Source organism: Numida meleagris, chromosome 1, assembly GCF_002078875.1.
Source record: "Numida meleagris isolate 19003 breed g44 Domestic line chromosome 1, NumMel1.0, whole genome shotgun sequence".
NCBI classification, from domain to species: Eukaryota; Metazoa; Chordata; class Aves; order Galliformes; family Numididae; genus Numida; species Numida meleagris.
The window spans coordinates 100,253,838-100,278,259 of NC_034409.1; positions in this window are offsets into that span (position 1 = coordinate 100,253,838).

Consider the following 24,422-nt stretch of genomic DNA (forward strand, 5'->3'; position numbering starts at 1 on the left):
AAATCAAAAATAGGCATGTTTTTTCTTCTTCCAATCCCTGTTCCTGGCTGAAAGAGCCCACTCCACAACTGCAGTGGGGAGTTCTGCAAATTTTCTGGAGATATCCTGAGCCAAAAGGCTACACACCATACATAAATCCACATTATGTCATTTTTGGAGGCAAACAACAGTTCTTTAGAAATACCTTGTTATTTGTTAACTACATAGGAGAATATAAGCTTTTCTTATATCTGAATGCTAATTTTATTTCTTCTTTCCTAAACTCACACTTTTGTTGATTTTCCTAAGTTAAACTTTCAGATCTCTATTTTTCTTTTGAACATTTTTACCAGAAATCTCACTAAAATGAGTATTAAGAAAAATTGCATTCAGCTAGGTAATGCACATTTTACCATAAGTATAGGTGATATCTTACAATTTCTAGTGTTGAGAATTCTCTTTAAGTCTTTTTTGCATATTTTTAATCTCATTATATCTTACTGATATAAAAGTTATATATTTTATATATATGATGATTCTCTATATATCCTAGATGGGTCTCAGACAAGCAAAATTGGAAAAGTTGCTTATTTCAATCACTATAATAGTGTTGAACTACATGGAATCAGGTTTCATGAGTTATCTTTAGGGACAATCATTATTGCCCAGGAAACACAAAAAGCACCAGTTAAAGCACCAGTCCATAACCATGGACTGCTGAGCTCTCCAGTCTCATTAACCCCTTCTGTAAAGACACACATCACACCTATCTGGGCCAAAGAGAATAGATGGACTCTGGAGTATAGAAATATAGAAATATAGAAAGCCACATTGGGTGAAGTATCTCCTGTTTAAACTTTTAGGAGCTACCTGGTCTGAACTAAGGCCCGCATAGTCCAGTATCTACCTACAAGATATTTTCCTTCATCTCATCAAAATAGAGATATGAAATTTCTCAAGAAGTACCTGTATTTATTTTGCTTGTGCAAGTGCTGACAACATTGTTGATGTTGATGCAAGCCAGCCACACTGCATGCGCATCATTTGCATTCTGTGCAATGCCTGGCACATATGAAAAAGCCGTGAATGCAGCAGTTTGCACCAGTGGGCAATACTACAGAATGTCAGTCTGGTAAAACTCAAAAATATTTTTTTACAACAACAATTCTGTATGTGTTAGTAATATAGCCCTAAACATTAAATATTTGTAACTGGTGAGTGGAAATGAAATACAGTTTTGTTATAGTGATGTACAGCATCTTGTCCTCTGAAAGCTAGAGATAAGCATCCAAATAATGTAGAGTGTTAAAATTGCTAATCGTTTCAGAAGAGTATTAAAGCTGTGATTTACCAACAAGTCTTTGACACTCAAATACCTTCGACTTTCAAGCCTTTTTACTCTAATGCTTTTAATATAATAAATTACTGTTGTCAACACATTAGCAGTGAAATAGCTTCATACAAGCATCAAGTAAATGGTTCCATTAATTGTTAGCTTCGTGCTCTTTGCATTTCCTAGCTTTATGCTCCTTCTCCACAAAGCTTTCTGTCTCCCTGCCTGTAGGCTCAGCACATGGTCATTTGCCCTAAGAAGCTTACCAAAAGAAAACAGATGTTGCAATTGCATGCAAGTCCGGGCATGAGCAACTGTTATAGCCAAAGCATACATCACAGCTCAGCTCTTTCCCTGTTCTCCCCTCAACAAGGACGCTAATCTGGGTCTCTCATCTATTCAGCTGCTCATTTTCATCAAGCAGGTAGAAAAGTAATTATCCTCGATACCTTCTCCCACCCCCTTTCAAATTGGCAATAGATTTAGAAGTTACTGAGGGAAAGAGAAAGCAGACATGAAGATAGCAATTTAATATGCCTCATTTCCTTCTCTGCCAAGAAAAACAGAGGATAAATAAGATAATGGAATGTGTATAAAGATACCCGAACCTGATCTTGCAAGTATCCAATTGGCATCTTTTCACTTAATTGGAAGTACTAACATGGAGAAAGTGACATGCCTGAAGAGCTGGAAGGAATAGAGGTTTATTGTCTAGCACTTTAGGACACAGTGCCATTAGAGAAATGGCTTTATTTGAACCTTCAGATGGTCAGCTGTAAGTTTTTAAAATTCTTTCCCCTGATATTCCTACCTTATTTAATTAAGCCTGGGATTTCATCTTTAGAGTAATTTTTCCCAAGACAAACAGCAACATAATCTCCTTAGACATTCATCACACAATACAGAAGACAATTGTGAAGAGGAAAGCAAAGTCACCCTAGACTATCGGAAATGCAAAAATATGAAATAAAGTGAAAAGGTACTTTAAATTAGAATCCAAATACAACATTAAGTATTACCATTTAAGAGGAATGCAGCTGGTCTAGGCTTTACATAAGAACCTGAGAATGTATAAGTTCCACATATCATAACACTCCCGAGCTTTAAAAATGCAGAAAAGATTGCCTTCTGCTGAAAATACCCAAAAGACTGGCACATTTATCATTGATTTATGACACTGTCAAGATCTAAACATAAAGGATGAAAATCACATCAGTTGCAAGTTCTGTGGAAGCCGGAACTTTCCCTGCCTGCAAATAAGCTCCAGGTTTTTTAACAGCTCAACAGGACACAGTAGAGTTCTGCTTTATTGTGCAGGCAATTTCTCAAAACCTGCATTACCAGCAAAACTTGCATTACAAGCAATGGGATGGGATGGGATGGGATGGGATGGGATGGGATGGGATGGGATGGGATGGGATGGGATGGGATGGGAGCCCTTTGAGAAAAACAGAAGTTATTTGTATTAATTTTTCAAAGGTTCTTCTTCTGTTATAGGGAAAGAAAACCTGCACAAGTTCAAAACACTTCTCCAATCATAGTTCAACAATTCCCTTTAATATTCCTCCCAATTTCTCCCAGCCCTACAAAAAAAGAAAAAGAAAGCAAAGAAGCAAAGAAGCAAAGAAGCAAAGAAGCAAAGAAGCAAAGAAGCAAAGAAGCAAAGAAGCAGGAAAGAAGCAGGAAAGAAGCAGGAAAGAAGCAGGAAAGAAGCAGGAAAGAAGCAGGAAAGAAGCAGGAAAGAAGAAGAAGCAGGAACGAAGCAGGAACGAAGCAGGAACGAAGCAGGAACGAAGCAGGAACGAAGCAGGAAAGAAGCAGGAAAGAAGAAGGAAAGAAGAAGGAAAGAAGAAGGAAAGAAGAAGGAAAGAAGGAAAGAAGAAGGAAAGAAGGAAAAAGAGAGAAAGAAGTGGGAAAGTACACATCTTTTTACTTTTGAAAGTAATTTATTTGCCTATTCTCTATTTAAGTATATTTTCTACAGGCTCTGTGGCAAAAATAGATAATTAAGTACATAAAGCCCCAACTATAGGTACAGAGATATTTATATTGCTTTCTTTTTACTTTCCACTCAGCTATGCTCTTCATATTTTCACATCTATCTCCCATCAAACAGGAGAGAGTTTTTTATCAAAACCAAACTGTAGTAGAAAAGAAAGACCCACCTCTCTTTTTTTTTAAATCTTATAATGTACACAGGCAGATGAAAGTTACTATATATATTTCCAAAGAATCAGATAAGTTTTCCTCCACTGGATCTTGTCAGATTCTGCTCTTGTAGTATGCTACAAACAAGTCTATTTAAAGGCTGTGAGAGCTCTGCATGGTGTTATGTATTATCCAGAACAGCTCCCCTTGGTCCAATGCTCAGCTATCTTAGAATGATAGAATCATTAAGGTTGGAAAAGACCACTAAGAGCATCTAGTCCAACATCGGTCCATCACCACCATGCCCACCAAACCTTCTTGAGACAAACTGAACTACATGAAGTGGCTCCAGTGGAGCTAGGCCCTACCTCCTCTAGGACCCTCAGGGCTGGCATTGCAGGTCCAGAACCAGAACTCAGGGCCTCCCAGGCCTGTGGTCTCTCTTCCTATACAGACAGTCTCTCATACGAAAATTCATGCTAAACACAACAAAGAAATGTTTGTTTGTTCAGAAATGGTCAGACAATCTGAGCTCCAGAAATCTCACGTTTTCAAGAGTGCCTTCAATGGACCAAGAACAATTCTTTCCTGAGTGCACACCATCCAATCCCTGGGAGTCATTCTTTTAGTAATGTGAAACAGTTTTTGTGAATGATGTCAGCCAAACACAGTTTTATTTATGCATTGCCACATGAAGACAAGGCTGCCAAGGAAGAGATAGGAAAGGCAGAGCTATGTAGAGACTGCTCTTCATTAGACATATTTTTGTCACTGCTCCTCTTTCTGTGTGTGTGTGCTCACACACCTTGGCTGTGGTCAGCACTGGAGATTGCTTGGAAAGGTATGATTTGTGTTGGCAAAAGGGTGGCCAAGCTGACAAAAACTATAGTTAATGTGCATAGTAGCATCTGCTGAAGGACAACATGGCATCTGCTGTGTGTATTAGGTCTGCAAACACACACTCTCTGTGACTGGTGACAGCCTCCCAGGCTCTCAACAGATGGCTGCTATGCAGATTCAGGACATCGATCAACCCAGGTCTTGGAATACAGCCAGAAGCATCAGAGCAAGTATACCAGGTGGGCAACCAGCCGTTCTGTAAAAGGCATTAAGCCAGAGCCTTGCAGATACTGTAGCAGATTTCTCCTTTTCACCATAGTCATGAAGCAGCTTCTCACTGCGGTCCTCATTTGCCTTCAGGGGTAGTTTGGTACAGTCATCTCTGCAAGGGAAAAGGAGGTACCTATTTCTAGTGTGGCATTGCTAAAGTAATAAGCTCTCCACAGAGTCCTTTTAGGAGTTGTGCTGTGTGTGCAGTCCTTAGGAAACATCAAGAGAGCAACTGCACATCCTTGGAAAAAGCATGTTGCCACTCAGAGTGTATGCTGGAGGATGTAATGAGGGTTGGTGGACTTGGGGTAATTGTGTAATTACAAATCTTCCTAAAGTAGCCAGGGCCCAGACCACTTTAGCATATATATACCCAATTTGGCATCCAGGTATTGGAAAGGCAGATTGCCAAAAGACAGAAACATAGATAACGGAATTATAATGTCACCTGTGACAAGGAAGAAGTAGTAGTACAAAACTATGATTTTCCAAAAAGCTATTTAGTTCAAAAGCATGAAAAACATGAGACAATAGCTCTCTGTGAAATAGTTCAACAATTCAGCTCTGCTCCAGGTAAAACTGATTAGGCTCCCCCCTAGAATCTTTCAGGGAAAAAAAAAAAAGATTATGAAATTCCTATTTTTCTTTCATTAAGATCAAAAAGGAAATTGAGGTATCAAGGTCTTTCTAAGGTGGGGAAAGGGGAAGGAACAGTAGAAGGAAGTTCCTATTAATTTACAGCAAGGTGAAGGAGTTTTTGGAACTGCTGTTTAGCAAGTCTCACCCTGACAGATAAATATAGAATTTTCAAGAGGAAGACTCCAGTATATCCACTGGAACAAAGTTTTACAGTGATGAAGAGGAAAACTAGTCAGAAATTGCTGGAAAAGGTTTTGTACACTTTAAACAGCCCCGCTTGTCAGTAAAGCCCTTCACAATAGCTCCTCTCTTTTGACCTCTGACCAGGTGGGATTGTGCTGGTGAGGCAATTAAATGGCAAAACTACAGAGACAAGTTCTTTGAACAATAGACCCTCTGTTTAATAGAGATATTCTGCTCCAAACTTTTGCCAGAAAAACAGGAGGCAAAATGGAACAGCACAGTGAAAAATTCATCCATTCTGCGAAAAGACTTTTATTCACTGATTAGCATAAGTAGAGTGAACAAAGCAAACTGAGTATTTTAATATAGTATCTTCTTAATTTTGGATCACCAAAAACATTTGAGAAAGTGCAAAGTGGATTTATTCTAGCAATAGCCAATTTTTTCTTTAATTCAGAATAGGTAGAAGGCACTATTCTCTTGCCAAAGCACACTCCTTTCTCCTTCAAAGGATACAATAAACCACCATATCCCACTAAGTCAGAAAAGACCTTGACTCTTCGAAAGCAACACATAACTCACGACAGTGACACTGCAGTGCTGCCACCTGATCTTAGCACTCTGAAAATACTTAACTCATTTAGAGATAGGAGCCTGCATTTTTGGAGTAAAACAAACAAACAAAAAATTAAATTCCAGTGTTTTAAAATGCTCTGCATTATAGCACTTACGATCATAGAACCAAAGACATAATAAATGTATGTTATTTTTGTAACAATACAGACATTACATTCCATGCACTGGCCAATTTACAACACACTTCATTCTTTAATTATCTATCAGTTTCCACGGGAACATGTCATGTCCTTATTAGCATAAAAAGTACTGAAGAATCATAACAGTAACTGGAGGCACTCGCTCTAGAAGAAAATGAGATTTTAGTAAAAATCATTTAAACAGACCAAAATATTGTCACAGCTTTCTTCGCCTGCATTAGTTTTATGGCAGACCATAGGGTAACACATTGAAAATGACCATTCAGTAATGGCATTCTTAAAAACTGAGGGATGAGCTATCTTATGTAGCAGTGTCATTCTGTACTGGTAGTGACATGAGTTTGGACTGTTTTTCTTACTAGTAGTCAACAGCATTTGGGGAACTGGGAGGGGTGGGAGGTCAGCAACAGTTACATCTTATCTATTTAACCCCACTATTTAACTCCTTCATACTAAAACCTAGTCACTCATTATAAAATACTCCTTCTTCAACCACATTTGTGACTCTGCATTCACTCTTCTCTTTCTCACCATAGATTATTTCTTGTAATTAATTTATTAATTTTCCTCTCAGTTCTCAAGTTCTTCATCTTTTCTGCTGGACTAATCCAGTTTCTCTTCTGTATTTTCTCTTACTATTAACAACTATTTGTCTCACACAGAGTCTTCTCTCTTCTGGTATGTCCAAATTGTCTTCCTACATTCAAAGTTTATGAACCCGTCTATGGAAACAAGCCAGTAAAATATGGGGTTCTGTGCAGCTTCAGCATAAACAATGCAATCCATATTGTTTTAAGTCAAATGATAGTGTTCAGAATGAACGAGCCAAGCAGCTCATTCATATCAAATTTACACATAAACCTGAATCTGAACTCTGGCTTAAAGCATTGTCATTTTTTCTTCTTGCCATAACCCAGCACTAAATCTTTCACATCTTCTATTCCTACTCTGGACCTTAAGAGACAAGGTGAGTTACAACAGATATGCACTTTGAAAACCTCTTTCTGCATGTTTCACACTGCTTGTTCCTCATCCTAAGAGCAGAAGATCAAGTTATTCTCCTCTCTGAACGTCAGCACTGAGGCTGACCTTTGTTTAGCTGATCTTAGAGCTGATGATAAAAAAAGAAAGTGGGTGGGAAGGGCAGGTTCACTGTGTTACACCAGCTCAGAGGGTCATCTGCCTATGAGCAAGGATCCAGCTCTGACACAGCCCAGCTGTGAGATCTTGGCCCAAACTTCTGATGAAATTGCCTAAGCTGCAAGAAAATATGTAAAGTGCAGCCATGCAAGATAAGAAAGCTAAAATTGCAGAGGTAAGTCTGCTGAGATGGTAAAAAGTAGTAGCTCAAAAGATTCAAGGGGAAAGAAACCAACATGAGAGGTATATAATCCAAAAGGGAAAAACAGGGAACAGACAGCTGCTCACTAACCTTGAGGATCACCTCACTCCAGGCTCACTCCCCACGTAACAACTGCCTGGTCAGCTGGGACTTGTCAGGTGCTTAATCAGTCTTGGCAGATTAGCTCATTGGTTTTGATTATTTACTATGTCTGTGCCAGTAAAGCACAGACATAAGAGCTTAAAAAGCTCTTATGCTTTTTAAGATTTAAGATGCGTTATTGTACTTACAGAGTCTATACATGCAGCAAAAGTGATCCAAATCAGAAGTAAAAGTTACTTAGGAGCCTCTGTCCTTTATTTGTTTACAAATTTACATATATTTTTACTGCCTTTTTTTTTTTTTTTTTTTTTTTTTTTTTTTTTTTTTTTTTTTGGCTGTGGAGGGCTGAGATTTGTCAGGAGCAAGTAAAGAGTTGATGACTCAATATTCTTCACCAATGCCAGGTGGTAAGATAAAATCCATGACTGAGAATGCAAGAGCAGCAAGTATAAGCTAAATAAACTGAGGTACAAAGATCACAAATTAGGATTTAGGAAATGCTATGAACATACTAAGAAAAAGTAATATGGAAAAGAATAGTCAGACAGGGAGAAATTCTTAACAATTACTGCTACTGACAAATTATAGCCTTCACCTCTCACTCACCTGTCAGAGTTCATCAGTCATCACTTTTTGTCGCAGCACTTCATCACAGTGAAGTACTACAGGGGTCTACCATGGAAGCTGTCCTGTTTAAATCAATAGTCTGGATGAGGCAATGGAGTACACAATATAAGTTTGTAGATGATGCCACACTGGAGAGCTGATACGTTTGAGGGAAGACTACCATTCTGAGTGGCTTGGAGGAGCTGGCCAACAAGAACTTCATGAAATTAAACAAGGACAAATTGGAAGCCCTCCTTTTGGTCAGAAAAAAAAGACCCAGGCAGTGGTACAGGATGGGAACTGACTGAATGGGGAGCAGCAGTGCAAAAAAGACCTAGGGAAGCTGGACTGACAGCAAGCTGAGTATGAGCCAGAAGCATCCCCTGGCATTAAAGGCATCCAGATGTCACAAACCTCATCGGAGGCTAGAGCTCCAGCCCTGCAAGGAGAGCCTGAGGAACCAGGACTTACCTAATCTGGAGATGTAGCAGTTTTGGGGGGACTCTATGAAGGTCATAGACACTATGGAGATCGTATCTTCATGGTAGGAGATCAAGAGGCAATGTGCCTAAAAAAACTAAAGAGAGGTTCAGACTGGATATAAGGAAAAACTTTTTCCTAAGAAGAATAAGTTGCCCAGCAATGCTGTGTGATCTCCATCTTTGGAGGTTTTCATCTCATCTGGAGACAGCCTTGAGCAGCCTGGTCTGATCCTAGAGCTGGCCTGCTTTTACAGTAGGTTGGATTTGTGCCCTCCTTGAGTGGCTTTGCCATTCTGTTCTGCTATGCAGACTCTGGTCAGAGAAAATGGCCCGTTTTCTGATCTAGCTCTCCTAAGGAAATCCTCTTCCTCATTCTCTCCACATCCCACCATCCCATTCCTTCAAACCAATCTGCTCAACCAGCTCAGTTAAAGGAAGAAAATAAAAGAATAAAGCTGGGTTTTGTTCAAAAAAAGAGTTTAGATTTGTAACCTGAGGCCCTAATACTTCTAGATTATTCATCTTATTTCAACATCATCAGGATAAAGACAATATACTATGTAGTGTTGAACAGGATGTCTCACAGATTTTATCTTTGGGTTGAGACAAAACTGCTTCAAGAGGATTGCTGTAGGAAGAAAAGAGATTGTGTCCCTCTGACATCAAGGCAGCAGTTTCACTGACTTTTTTTTGCCCTTTGCTTATGCATGAGATATTTGCTCATGTAAAAGTTTTAGGTTTGAATCTATGTCCTTAAGAGGGTATTTGGTTATAAAGGCTACTAAACATGTACACACAGACCCACCCACACACAGACATACACACATGCTGACACACCCTAAGAGCTTTCACTCTAAAAGCTTTTACAAACTTCCATAAAATTATGTCAAATTAATTAGGGGACATGCTAGTTCAGCTTCTGCCATTAGGATCTGATCTCATAGACTACATGGTCTAGCTGAAATCAGGGAATTTTACAGAAGTAACAGAGGTGTCAGGAAAACTTACTGTGTTGTGAGTGTAGAAGGTATAGCCTAGTATTCTCTCTATTGTACTTGTATCATGCAAACAGGAATATTCCTATTTCTGTGTTCACATTGCAGCCCTCTATAATGAGACAACAATAGTTACATTTTTGGAGAATTTTTGTATTTCAAATCTTGCTAACCTGAATGAAATGAAAATAATCTGTAAAGTCTCTAAAGAAAGGACTGTTCTGTAATTTGAATCAGAGCTCGTATATGACCCTAAGGGTCATAGTTGCTTGGAAGCTGAAGTTTGGGAGTACCTTCATATTGTATGGTTCTTTACAGATAGGTGACAGGAAAAGAAGAAGCTTGTGACAAAAATCAAAACCAGAAACAAACATGTGCACTTGCAAGGCTGTGCTATATCACAGTTTGATAGTGAGGAAACTGAAATGATCCATGTCAAATATCAGAAATTTAATATCAGCTTTCCCAGAACCTAAACTAGTACTGAACAAAACTTATTTGTCTTGATGTCCAAAGGTTACTGATTTAACTATGCAGACTCAGTCTTTACTGTGATTGAAAGTTATCCGTTATGCTTTCCTTTGACTTTCCCATTTTATCTTGCTCTTCTTCTACACGCATACATAACATATTTCAGGTTCTTCCCTCAAGTCACTCCCTGTCTGTATTGAAGACCTTTCAAAAGAATTACATCTTCTGTTAGGGAAAAAATATTGCAAACCAAGAAGGGCTTTTATCAAAGGTTTGTTTTTTTTTTCCCCTAACAGTAATGAAGTCAACTGCTTAGCGTTCTGGAGAAAACTCTGAAAATATACTTCACATTCATCTGTTTCTAAAGGTCTTTTTAAGGAAAACAAAACAGTACGTATATGAGTATTTCCATCAGTTAGGTATTCTGAAGAAAAATGGATACAAGGAAATATGCAAAAACTATTCCTATTTCATCATCAATTGTTCATACACTGATCACTTATCCTGACAATTTTATAGCTATTTTTAACTGCAATATGCTTATAGTCTCTGGACTCATGACATCAAGAAAACCACTGAGAAGCATATATTTGATTATATATTACATGTACATGCAGAACTGGGGATTTCATCTTCAGAGGCAGCAACTCTGTCCCAGCAAGATTTCTCAGAAATGTCAATAACTTGCCCACTTGTTTCACTCTATATTTTAAAGAACATATTTTTCAGCTTCTCCTTTCTAAAGTAAATTCATTGTCCCTTCTGGATGATAGCTTAGATTCTGTACATATCATCTTAGTATTCTGCTCTTAACTCCTTTATTTTGGAAATTACTTCTATCTACTTGTTCATTTATTTTTACTTCACAATGAGCAATGCCAGACAACTTCATGTATATGTAAAATGCATTATTCTCAATGCGCTCTAATATAACTCATTTCTCTTTATCTTTTTCCTCAACTGCATTTCTGCATTTCTTTTTATTCCAAACTAAGGACAAAATGGCATTTTCATTTTCATTTCTTCCACACTGGTGCATTTTAATTGATCTGCAAAAGATATTAGAATGCGCTGAAGATAAACAGTAGAGCACGTCAATCAAATACCTATGTCATTGTTTATAGTCTTTCTAAGCAAAAAAAGGATTGGTAACTCAAAGACTGGAACATTCATGGCCTTATTACTTAATTTGGACACAATAATTTCTACTTATCCAAGCACTATAGGTTAAACAGTTCCTGTTTTGGTGTTTTATCTGTACCTCTGCATGACGAAAGAGTGCCAAATTTTATTTGGTTTTCAGAAAGGTTTTAAAAGCTTCTGATTTTTTTTTAGAATTACCACTAAAATTAAAATTTGTAAAAATTTGAGTAAGCCAGAAGGCAAAATGACTGGTGTTCTGTTTTTTCCTGTCACTACTGTTATCATATGAAAACCACAGGAAAGAACAAGTAATAACACAATGTGACCTAGACAGTGTTGAAATTGTAAAATCAATGTTCATGCTTTGCCCTGTGTTAACATAAAAAATAACAAATTATGCAACAACTGAAAAACTCAGTCCCTTCAAAAACCCAGAAAGACTGCACATAATACAAGTTAATTAGGTTGTAACCTTGAAATCAGACTGCAACTTCATTGGTAAGGAACCTAGGAGGAACTCTTCTGTCTATAGGGGCTACAACTGAATTTACTGAGTGATACAAAGTGGTTAGAAGATTAGTGCAGTTCAGGTAGTAGAAGGTAGCTGAAGCAAGATTTTGTGTTCCCGGGAACTGTCTGATGATGCTCAGCCACCTTGGCCAGGACTACAGTGGGTAGAACAATAGCTAGGTTTCTTTAAGCAGCTACCAAGGCAGTATAAATTATTCTAGAGTATTGTTTCTACTACCAAAGCAGTCTGCAATTAGGAGGCCATGTAAGCATTGATGAATATTGTCACAATACTAAGAAGATTTTTAAAATATTAAAAAAAAAATCACCTCCAATCACCACAGATTCATGGGCTAAATTACCAAGACGTTTAGTCCAGTCTAGCTGGACTCTTGGTAAGCCTAGATTTGGATGTCCTACAATTCTCTAATAATCTAATGTACTGAAAAAACTTCATCCTCACAAATGTGTACATTTAGTGATCATGCTCAGATGATTTTGGAATAAAAGAATAGCTAGCTATGTGTATATGGAGTGAATGTATGTGTGTATGTACATGGATGTGTGTGTATATACATATATATACAACTTTTCTAAATTTGAAATTTGGACGTTTTCTAGTTTAATAAAACCAGGAAACTTTAGCAGACACCTTATTGTAAAATCCTATCCATACCCATAGCTGTTAAAGATGAACAAAATTTGCATAGTGTTCCCAAAAAAAACTCCAGACAGAGTATTTGTAATTCAGATTTGGCTTACAATGTATTCATTTACATTTTATAATGACTTTAGCAGACAAAAAAGCCAAGAATGAAATAGGTTTTTTCCCCAGTTACCAGAAAGTGAAAAAGACATATTCAAGGCACTGGTAGTAAGAGCGCAACTTCAATTTTGATCGCCATCAACAATAAGAAATAGCACCAGACAGATTAAGTACTTATTTGGCCCTAGACACTTTATAAAACGTAGGTTCCTTGAGTGCCAACCTCCTCTTAAAAATTGGCATCTGAAATTCTAATGAAATCTCAACTAAGTAAGGGGCTGGTCCTTTTTCCTCCAAACACAGTAACTCTATATTCATCCCTTCATGTATGCACCTAAAACCCCATTAAAGTTAATGGGAGTTATATGCACACCTAAGGGGGAATAGCCCCATAAATATTCTTAAAGGGCACATAGAGTGTAAAAGAAAAGTCTACACCAGTAGATTCTTTTTTTATGATGTAAAAACGTTGCAATTTGGGAATAAGTTTTAAACGGGAGAAGGAGCAATGGGAGGAATTTCCCACCTGGCTTTAAATTACAATTGCAGGAAATCAGGCTGCTGCTTTCAAAATCAGAGATAATAGCAAGTCAGGAGAGTATATTTCCCTGCCATTGAGAATAACTTAAGCAAATTTCTTCCAAGACAGTGCTGCAGACACAGAGATTGATGAGTTTGACTAACCCTTTACATTTGTACTTCCAATAGATTTTCTTCCTGTTTTCCAGAAAATAGGACGGCGCATTTAAAATAAAAACTGAAAGTGTTCTGAGCATATTTTCAGTATTAACGGTAGTTTAGGTAAATGGTCTTTACTTCTGTTCCTCTTTTTGCTCACAGAAGAAACCAAAAGCCAAGAAAATGGTTTCCTAGATTTGCTGTCATTTGTTCAGAGTCCCATGGATGTGTGTAATAAACATGTACATCCATCACTGGAGAAGAAGGGAATGGTATTGTGTTTTTCACAGAATTGTGGAAACCAGCTCAGTGAACAATAAATGTATAAATTTCATAATGCTTCACTAAATCGAAGCCTGTTACCTCTATTTCCATCTAGGAGAAATTCTAATATAAGACCTTATTAGTGCACAGGACTAATAAGTCCTTATCATACTCAGAAGGGTGGCTAAGCGCTTCAAAATCCAAGCTTGTTGCTGCAAGAGTGGAGCCAGCCTTCCCTCTAACCATCCAGGCCCTTATTTTATCTTTAGTCTTTCGACATCTAGATCCTAGTATTTCTTCAAAAATTGTCAGTTCTTAGCTTTTCTCCAAAGGCTTTAAACTACCCCTACTGTTCTGCTGCCCTCAAACTTTCATTCAGACTCACTCTTCCTGTACCATTACAGGCTCCTCTAGCACTTCACTCTCACAGCCCAGCAAATACATCTGATTTAGTTTGTTCACCTAATTCCCACATTTTTCCAAATGAAGTCTGCACATAATGGCTCCTGCTTTTCCCTCCTATATATTATAGTCTAAAACATCACTGGAAGTATCCTAGTGTCTCTGTGAGGGCTACATCTTCTACATTCCTATGCACGGAAGGAAAAGGGAAAAAAAGAAAAGACGAAAAAGAAAACTTGTTTTCCATTTCTGTGTTCAGTCACACGGCAACTGTGGAATAAGGAAAAACAACTCTCCAGGGAACTTTTCTGACCCAGCATGCCTGGTACAGAGAAAGATCTTCACATATGAATTCCAGTGTATTTCCAGTGCCATGTGTAGACTTGTCTAGAGAACATGGATGAACTATTTTTTTTTTCCAAAGCTTTGTACTTTGTACAAGTTTGGTTGGTTGGTTGTTATTTTTCTGAAGTAGAAAAAAATCTCAACTTTGTCCTGAGACCAACCTAATGCCAAATGTTGCATCTCTGACCCAAAGGTCAGCTAGAACATCACAAAGGGCTGTAAAAATGGTGATAAGCAATGTGTTTTTCCCCTAGTTTCATTCCTCTGAAATGGTTGAGGCACTTTTGCTAAAATTGTCTTAAAATATTCAGCCTAATTGAATACCTAATATGGAAAAATGTACACATGGATAGGCAAAGTAGAGCAGCAGAAAATAAGGAGTTGTAATGAAATCTGTCTGGCAACCTAAGTCTTTTGGCAGCACTACCAACCAAGCGCTGAATGTGTGCTAATTATCAAGACAGATTCTCCACTGCACCTTCTATTTTACACTCAATTTAGCTCTTATATTCCCTCTCACTTCTTTTGTTTTCAGACTTTCTGCTGACAAACTCCTTGCAAACTTTGGGCTCATCTTTTGCTGGTCCAAGACTTCCACACCATTGAATCTAACTGAGACTCTGGGGCAGGAGCACAGTAAAAAGTTATAATAAAGACAGATAGGGTGAACTGTCATACCCAAGTGTTTGCTACTGTTGGTGGTGAATGCACAATAACTTTACTCATGCTTCTACGCCTTTACTTCAAGGTACATATGACAGCAATACAGAGTATCTGACACTCTCAGAGAATATTTAGACTACATGTCTCACAAAAATATGTTACCCATAGAGATAGCAGAAATCCCCATCATTGTTTCACAAGGTTTGGATCAAACCACTTGTCAATCAAAGATGCAGTAGCTAGCCACATCTATTAATTATGAGATGGAGAAGGACACAGATCTGTGAAAGAAACGGATTGTTTCTCAGTTCTTTCCCACTCCAGACACAACTTTCTTCCTAATGCCTTTTGGAAGTAGCTAGTTCAAATGAGCACTTGAGCCAGAGTAATGATCTGACCTTTTCTGAGTGTTATCTTACATGAAACACAATTGCTTTAAGACAAAGCATGTATAATTATTCAAACTGGGGAGGTATTTTTCTGCTAATGGAAAGCAAAGTGCCGTTTCCCACGCTGAGCAGCACCATTTCATAGCTGTTGAGCCCTGGAGCTTTCACTAAGCCTTCTGTATCAAAAGCTCTACTGCTGCACTTCTCCAAATCACTGAGTCCTGATAACTGAGAATTATTTAACTGAAGCCCAAATCTATTAAATACAAATTGCATTGAAGTAACGTTAAGGATTTGATTAAAACCTAGAATACCAATGGGAGAGAGAGAAAGAGATAAAACCACAGCGGAAAATCAGAATTAAATAGCTCCCAAAATGGAGAAAAGGAGCATGTTGTCATGTATAAGCTGTGATTTTTTGCCATTACCTAACTAAGATAATAAAATTAAAGTATGTTGATCACTTTGACTGAAAGAACTTGCCTACAGACCAATTACTTGTGCTAATTTTTAAGACTGATTCTCTTTGAAACATCAGACAATGAACTGGAAAAGAAATTACTTAAACCTTTAATTATAGAAAAATCAGCATGTGCTGCTTTCACTTACAGTACAGACTTTAAAACGCTGCACGTCTTCCTTCATCAGCTTCCTAATTTAGCTTTTCATTCAAAGAAAGGAGTGCTAAGTGACAAAGAAAGGGAAATCAAACATAATGCAAATAGACTCATATTATATGTGAAATAAAATCTGATGCAATTGCTGCATGTTTTTAATAATATCCTAGTGAGCTATTTTAAATGTGATCTTCAAAAGAAAAAGACACTTGGGCTTTGGGAAAGGAGAGGAGGAATTTCACTTTTGAGTCTCCTTTCTGTTTTATTGTTGTGTGTTGGATTTCTTTAATCCTTTGTTCATCTTATGGTTGGCTTTAGAAATGACATTAGTATTCCATGATGGCTGGAGAGCCACAGAAATGACAACAAGGTAAATAAGGATGCTCTCACTAAGAATTAATGGGGTCTTCTGCTAATATCCACAATAACTGCTGTCTATATTATTGTTACCTTTGCAGTTTGAGCTACTAGGCTTTCCCACACTCAAAACTGCACATGAGCTCTCCAGATAAGTGGATACTAAACTGGCGGTGAGGATATATCCAATGAACTTCTAATACCAGTCCACAGTTCTTCATTATTTCTTTCACAAGAAATTAATCAAACAGAAATACCTTTTTTTTCCAAATCAACAAAGAAATACAATAAAGATATATAAAATCATATTAGAGAAAAGGTAAAAGCTGATAACATAAGGATTTTAAATGGATAAACATACAAAATAACTCTAATCAAACTTGATTTCAGGAGAATGCCAGCTGAACAATTGTGAATATACAAAAATTTTAACAAGGTAAGAAAAGAGTCAGTTGTTAGAGGAGGTTGTAGGGATGGTTGTTTATTCTCTTTTTAACTAACTGCAGGTTACACCAATAACTAACATTGTCTAAAAAAGGAAAGATTAATAATTGTCACGTAATTACAGCTTTAATAGAGACTGGTTAACTCAGAAAATTAACACAGAAATCATGGAATGTTAGGTCTTAATTTCTAAGTATTTCAAACATAATAAAACTCAGAAGGGTTATGCAATAGTTAAAGCTCAAAATGTTCTGTTACAGCTCAAAAAAAAACACAACCATAAATAAGTCTTCTGAACAGACCCTTCCAGATAATCGTTAGAAAAATGCTGCAATGCAAACAATAACAATCTGCAGAGTCAAAGAAAGCTGCTACCTTAGCTACTGTGTTGAAATGAAAGATCATTATATATCCTTTTGTGCTACAGAGAGGTAAAATAGTTCCTTTGTCCAACAGGCAGACCAGAATAGTCAAAATCTGTTTGTTTGTTTATTCAGCTGTAAAAAAAAAAAAAAAAAAAAAAAAAAAAGGTTTTGCTTATCTTCCTCTAAAATGGTCAAGAGGAGAAAAGTGTGTTGCAGTTTGCTGATATATAGCTCTAAAAAGGAACGCTGCCTTCCTTAACTCCCACTGAATTTCTCTAGGAGGTAGGCAGGTCAGCATTGGTTAGAAGTAGGACAGTTATTTAACAAGAGATATAGCAAAATATGCATAGCTTTCAAGTTTGTTTGTTTATTTCCAAAATTATTTCACTCAGACTTTTAAGAACGTTTAATTTTTCAGTTCTTTTCCCCTTTTTCCAAAGGCTACCTTTTTTGTTGGTTGTTTGGAGGAAGCCTACTTTTCTTTTCCTAAATCATCCTACTTCTACAGAGGAAAAAAAAAAAAAAGAGTAATGAACAGTAGGGCACTGAACAGTCATAGAACAACACTTTTGCCCACTGATGGAAAATACAACATTTTTAATGTATCCAAAAAAGGAAAATTTCTCCATTAATGCATCCATTAAAATTTTCAACACTTCAATCACCTATTTTCCAGTAAAAACATTTGACATTTGTCAAGGTGACGAATGGAACTAATGAATGTGAATATATAATTTTCACAGAAAGGCCAAACTACAGAATTCATGCAAAAATACTAGTTGTGTTTTCATAGAATCATAGAATTGTTTGAGTCGGAAGGGACCTTTAAAGGCCATCTAGTCCAATTTCCCTGCAATGAACAGGGACAGCTGTGGTTAGATCAAGTTGCTCAGAGCCCCATCCAGCCTGATCTTGAGTGTCTCCAAGGACAGGCCATCCACCACCTCTCTGGGAAACCTGGTCTCCCTTGAGCCTTCCCTTCTCCAGGCTGAACAGCCCCAGCTCTCTCAGCCTGTCCTTGTAGGGGAGGTGTTCCATCCCTTGGATCATTTTTGTGGCCCTCCTCTGGACACACTCCAGCAGGTCCATGTCTCTCCTATACCGAGAAATCCACGTCTGGATGCAGTACTCCAGGTGAGGTCTCAGCAGTGCAGAGTAGAGAGGCGGGATCACCTCCCTCAACCTGCTGGCCACGCTTCTTTTGGTGTAGCCCAGGATATAGTTGGCTTTCTGGGCTGTGAGGGCAAATTGCCGACTCATGTCAAGCTTGCCATCTGCCATTAGTCCCAGGTCATTTTTGGCAGGGCTATGCTCCATTCTTACATACCTCAGCTTGTACTGATAGTGGGGATTGCCTCAACCCAAGTATAAGACTTTGCACTTGGCTTTGTTGAACATCATGAGGTTCTCCTGGGCCCACTTCTTGAGCCTGTCTAGATCCCTCTGGATGGCATCCCATCCCTTGAGCCTGTCAAAACCACACAGCTTGGTGTCATTTGCAAACTTGCTCAGTGTGCACTCGATCCCACTGCCATTGCCATTGTCATTAATGAAAGTGTTAAAGAGCACTGGTCCCGGTACCGACTCCTGAAGGACACTACTCATCATTGATATCCATCCAGACATTGAGCCATTGACGACCACTCTCTGGATGATCTCATAACCAGTTTCTCATCCATCAAACGGTCCACCCATTATATCCATATCTTTCCAATTTGGAGAGAAGGATGTTATGGTGAACCATGTCAAAAGCCTTACTCAAGTCCAGACTGATGACACCAATGGCTCTTCCCGCTTCCACTGATTAAGTTTTAAAAGCATTTTCTTAATCTTGTTCAAAACAGTAAGTTTTTCATTAAGCTTTTACTGTATTTCTGCTCAGAACAAACTGGATAAAACTCTGGCATCAGTAAGGCTGTGAATTAGGATCTCACTAAGATTAAGAAAAGAATATGTGGAATGCGTAAAGAAGTAAGAACATACTAGGAGACCCATAAATGAACATCTTTCTTATGTGCCATCCAGTTCTACCCCCCAAAATATACTGTTCACAAGTCATATTGTTAAAGTGATATCCTTATTTTCTATTATTGAACATATTGAAAATATCAAAGGATGTGCAATATGCTGTATTCTTCAGCATTATGTTTGTAACCATACATAGTTTGCTGGAGTAGGTTGAACCTCGCTGAATTCATAAAGATTAGTCATATGTTTCAAGAGAAGTGCACTTTTTTTCCTGGAACAAAGTCAATACTGAAAAGCTCTGAGCATGGGGGAGCCACACTATTCTCTGCAGCACATGTAGACACTCACCAGCTGGTGCTGATCTTGCTTTACTCCAGAAACATTGCCATTGCTTCACTGTACATCACATTTCAGAATAAAAGCAAAGCATGGAGATGGAAAGCACAATGTATGCCTTCACTGTCAGTTCCACGTATCCTGCTTCTGCTGAAATCCCAGCTTACTGTCCCAAACAGCCCGCACTGACCCAAAAGCAGGCCCCTTCCCCAGCCTCACTGGCTTTCACTTCTCCTTTCTCCTCTCCTGCTCCTCTTCACCCCTTCACCTTGGGCACTTTTGCTCCCAGCCAGCCCTGGGCAGCACCATTCCTCCCCTCACCCTAAGACTCTTTCTGAGGAGCAGACAAGACCTGCACCGTGCATTTGAGGGTCTCTTGCCTCCCCCTCTACATGGCTGCACACAGAATCACCAGCAGACACCCCAGCATCCCCTTCACCCAGCCTCGGAAGCAGAGCAGTCATTTCTCTCTCTCCTTACTGACTCAGAGGGCATCCTACTTCGTTGCTGAAATATGCCAATAGGTCAGTGGTGGGTGCTACTGGTAAATTCCTGCCCAGTACCCAGTCCTCCCTCAGCAGCTTCAGGAAAGCTCCATGCTCCCTACCCAGGGGCTGCCTGTCCCCGTGTCTCCTTCATGGCTTGGAGGGGGGGCAGGGCCGGCAACAGTGCAAACTGCCAGCCCTTGAGCTTGGCAGGGTTGGAGCAGCGCACAGGCACAGCCCTCCACAGGGCAATGACACCCCCTTCCCATCTCCTACCACCTCCTGTCTTCTCCTGCTCTCACCAGCTCAGAAGTGCTGCTTCCTGACTTCCATATCCCTCTTTATACCTATGCCAGCTACGCCATAGATCCCAGTGTGACATAGACAGAGACCCCAGTATAACACTGCCGCTGCTGACCTGCTGCCCACTGACATGGCCATCACAACAGCAGCATGCAGATGGGCAGCTCCATAGCAATAGATCATACTCCAATGGGTTCATGCTCACCTGCAGGACAATGACCTTCCTACCAACCCCAAAAATCTTAGGGCCTGTTTAACAGCCTTATACAGGAAACCTGGCTTTGCTTGTTTTTATTTATTTATACTTAACTGCCCATTTCGTTTGTCCATATTATAGAATATTTTATATATTATATGCTCACACTTTTACAGATATGTATGTATATGTATACTGTATATACCCACAAATAAGCATATATAAAGGGTAGTTATATAGAGAGATTTATACATATTTTAGACTTCTTCATATATAATTTATATTACATATGCATGTCTGTATTGTATGTGTGTTTATATATATATACATGTGTACATATGTATACTAGTATAGATGCACATGTATCTATATGTAATGTATGTGTAAGTGCTTACGCTTCTGTATATGAATGCTTCCTAGTCCAAAAGAAACAGGCCACTAATGAGAGGGTTCTCTGAGCTCACAAGGGCATGATGGTTTCAAAACATGGCAACCAGCAAATCATGGAGCAGAGTACAGAAACACTGGTGTGGCATTGCCAAAAACAGTCCTCTTCATGTATGGAATGGGCTCACTCTTTAGACATACGTCAACAAGGGGTGTGATGTCCCAGAAGACAACCAAAGGGCAGTATGAAAACACGAGTCATGACATTGTCAAAAGTGGTGGCTCTCTGCCATAAAATGGTGGTTAAAACAAAATGGTGGCCACTGTGTTTGCAATGGCAAGGTACCACCTGATCTGATGTATTGCGTGAGAGCTCCAGAGGCAGGTGGCCACACCAATCACACTGACAGTTTTGTCCCCAAAACAAGCCAGGCTCTGCCACGCTCCAGCCTGTGCCCACTGTAACTCAGCTCTCCACTGTCTGCCTACAAGCAGACTCCATTCCTTCACTCCAGATTCCCTTCCTTCCCCTTCATCAAGGAGCAATGGGCTGGAGGTAGTAGGGTAAGGGCTACAGTCAGTACAAAACAATTTCTCTCTGCTCCTCCTTCCTTCTCATGCCTTCTCCTGCTCCTACATTAGCTCTCTTTGGACTACATGCCAAGGTGGGTCCTCCATAGGCCACAGTGAATAGCTGCTCCAGCACCACAGAGCACTTCCTCCTTTTCCTTTGACCTTGTTGTTCCTAAGGTGTTTCTCACTCTTTGTTGTTCCCTTTTTTTTCTGATGGGTGTTTTCTGCCCTTCCTTACACAGGCTTTGTACAAGATGTCCCGTTGGTGGCCACTTTGGGGGGGGGGCATTTGGAGCTATCTGCAACTGGCTATGCAAAGGGCAGCCTCGGCTTCACCACATAGACACCACTCCTGCATCTGTCCACTAACAAAATCTTGTCAGCTACTCCCAGTATAGTGGCTTATGACTCCATAAGTCTTTCTTCTTCCATAATGTATAGAGCTACATTCCCATAGGTTCTGTCTAGGTACTGGGAACTGGAAGGCAAGAGGGCAGGCCTTGACAGCAAGCAAAAAAAGCACTGGGTACTCTCATCATCCTTTTTTCTTACAGTAGTCCATCTTGTTGCCGTTGATTTCAACACCAGATGAGCTTTGTCTTTCTTAAGTATATTCTAATACAATGAAGCATCCCTGCTTCCACCTTCTGTGTACTTTCATTTTATTTTTGATCTCAGTCAGTAATTTCCTGCTTATCCGTGTCTTCATCTACTTTGAGATTCTCCAAAATGCGGAAGCTTTCAGCAATGCAAAGCTGTGCTTGTTTTTGATTACTAATCTCCAACCTATGCCTGAAACATTAAGCTTCAACCTGAAGTTTGTAATGTAAACTCATCGCCTGCTGTCAAATCTTCTGCGAGGATTTTGTGCACCGTGCCTGGCCTGAAAATTGCTTGGCAGAATTGTATTACTGCCATATGTCATTAATATGAGTCACAGCACCAAACCTCAAAACCATTTCTGGTTAACCTTGGGAAATCTATCAAAATTATATTAATATACATTTGGCATTCGCAGTATTGTAGATTTTGCAGCAGTCTCTCTCTCAATCAAATACTCACCAGAAATTTCTATGAGATGCTGAGCTACTAGACAGACAGCACATTTATCAAAGCATCAAAAACAAGCAAACAAACATACCATGGTTTGGCATCTGGTTGTGTATGTCAGGACAGAGAGGAGAGTTGAAGCTAAGAATTAACTAGCACTGCTTGTTTTGGCAGGATTTAGAACTAAAGGCAATTTACCAAGCCACTTACTTGGTCTAGTCCTATGACATTACAGAGGTCACACTATTGCAGTTCCATCCATAAATGCATCAGGTACAAAGGTGCAAAGTCTAATCCAACATTCTCCCAAGACAGAAATGCTATTTCAAAACAAAATTCCTCTGAGAGTTATAAACCTTCATCTAGCTCCAAATGTGAATTTTAATCATGGCCAGTTTACACCCATTTCTCCTTGCAACATTGACCTTTAGTTTAGATAGCTTTTCCTTTAGCAATCTTTACCTGCTTTCATGTACCTTTAAAAGCACATCTCCATTCAGCTTTAATTTTGCCAAACTCATTTAGTGTCCTCATGCCAAACAGGATCTATGTTTCCCAAATTGTGCTCGTTCTTATCATTTGTATTAGTAGTTTGAGAACATTTTTCCTCAACATTCATACACCGAATTGCCCACAGCATTCAAGATGAATCTAGCAGCACCTTTTTACAGCAGAATTACGGTTTTCCCTGTTTCAGATTTTGCTTTTGTCATTCTTTTCAGCACTTGCCTCTTTCCAATGTTTTTTTTTTTTTTTTTTTTTTTTTTTTTGTTTTTGTTTTTGGCTGTGTCACATTCCACTGGTGACTTAGAGTTAACTTGTAACGGGTTAAATAAGGCCTCATCTTAGTGACATTTTTCAATGAGCACCGCAGTTTGTATAGAAACTCTTACTATTAATCCCTATTGTAAGATTATAGCCATGTCAGGTGTATCTATTTCTATCCATACCATTTAGTGTCTTCCAAGCATGTATTATCAGTACATTTCAATTTCAGTGCCTGTCCTGTGGCAAGAGAAGAATTAGTTTAAATGTTCTGAGCTGTGTCATTCAAAAAACATGTTTTTCACAGTGTTTGCCTAACATGATTCAGAAAAACTACCTCAGAAAAATCCCAAGACACTGATAATAAATGGTGACTGGCACGTAGCCTGCACCAGTGGGGTTTCCTCTATGCATTTATTTTATATGCCAACTCTAGCCACAGAAATTATGTTTGCTTGCTGAAATGCTAAATGTACAGTTTCAGCTGGAGTTTGCAGAAAAGAAATTATACACACCACACAGTGTCCTGGGCAAATAATGCTCAGAAATTAAATACTTAACTAACTATGTTGTACATTTAAGTAGCTCACAGTATTTTTAAAGAACTTTAGATAATGATCATTTTTCATATTTTATATAGTACTTTATTCTGAGTACATAGAACCCATCCCTATAATGTACTAGTTTACAAGTACATTCACTCCAATTACAAGGAGTGAATTTTGTGGCTCAGAACTATGTGGTAATATCTTTGGATAGTTTTCATGCTCAGTGACTTATTCATACTATGTGGTAGACTAACTTTACATTCTGTTCAAAGAGATACTGAACTGTGAACAAAGTCAGAAGACCTCACCTCAACTCTTTGTTACATGGCAAATTTTGTCTTAAACCCTTTACCTTTTTGTTTGCTTTTAAAAAAAGAAACGTTTAAAGTCCTGTCCTGCACTATAGCTTCATATTCAATTATTGTATTTTTAATTGAAAAATAGAGGTGTTTTCAGGTATTTTACAGCAGAGATGTAATCAAAAGTGTTAATGTATGGAAAATGCAAATTTGTTTTTGCAGAAGTAAAAGAAAATACACACCCCAAGATACTAAAATGAAACTAAAAGTATGTAAATGAGTCTATTAATAAAACATTCTGTATTCCATCATTCCATTTTACCAGAAAGTAGACACTTTTATCCATGAAAACCTGGCCTTTGTTCAAACATTTAGTGTTCTGGTTTAAAAAAATGCATATATT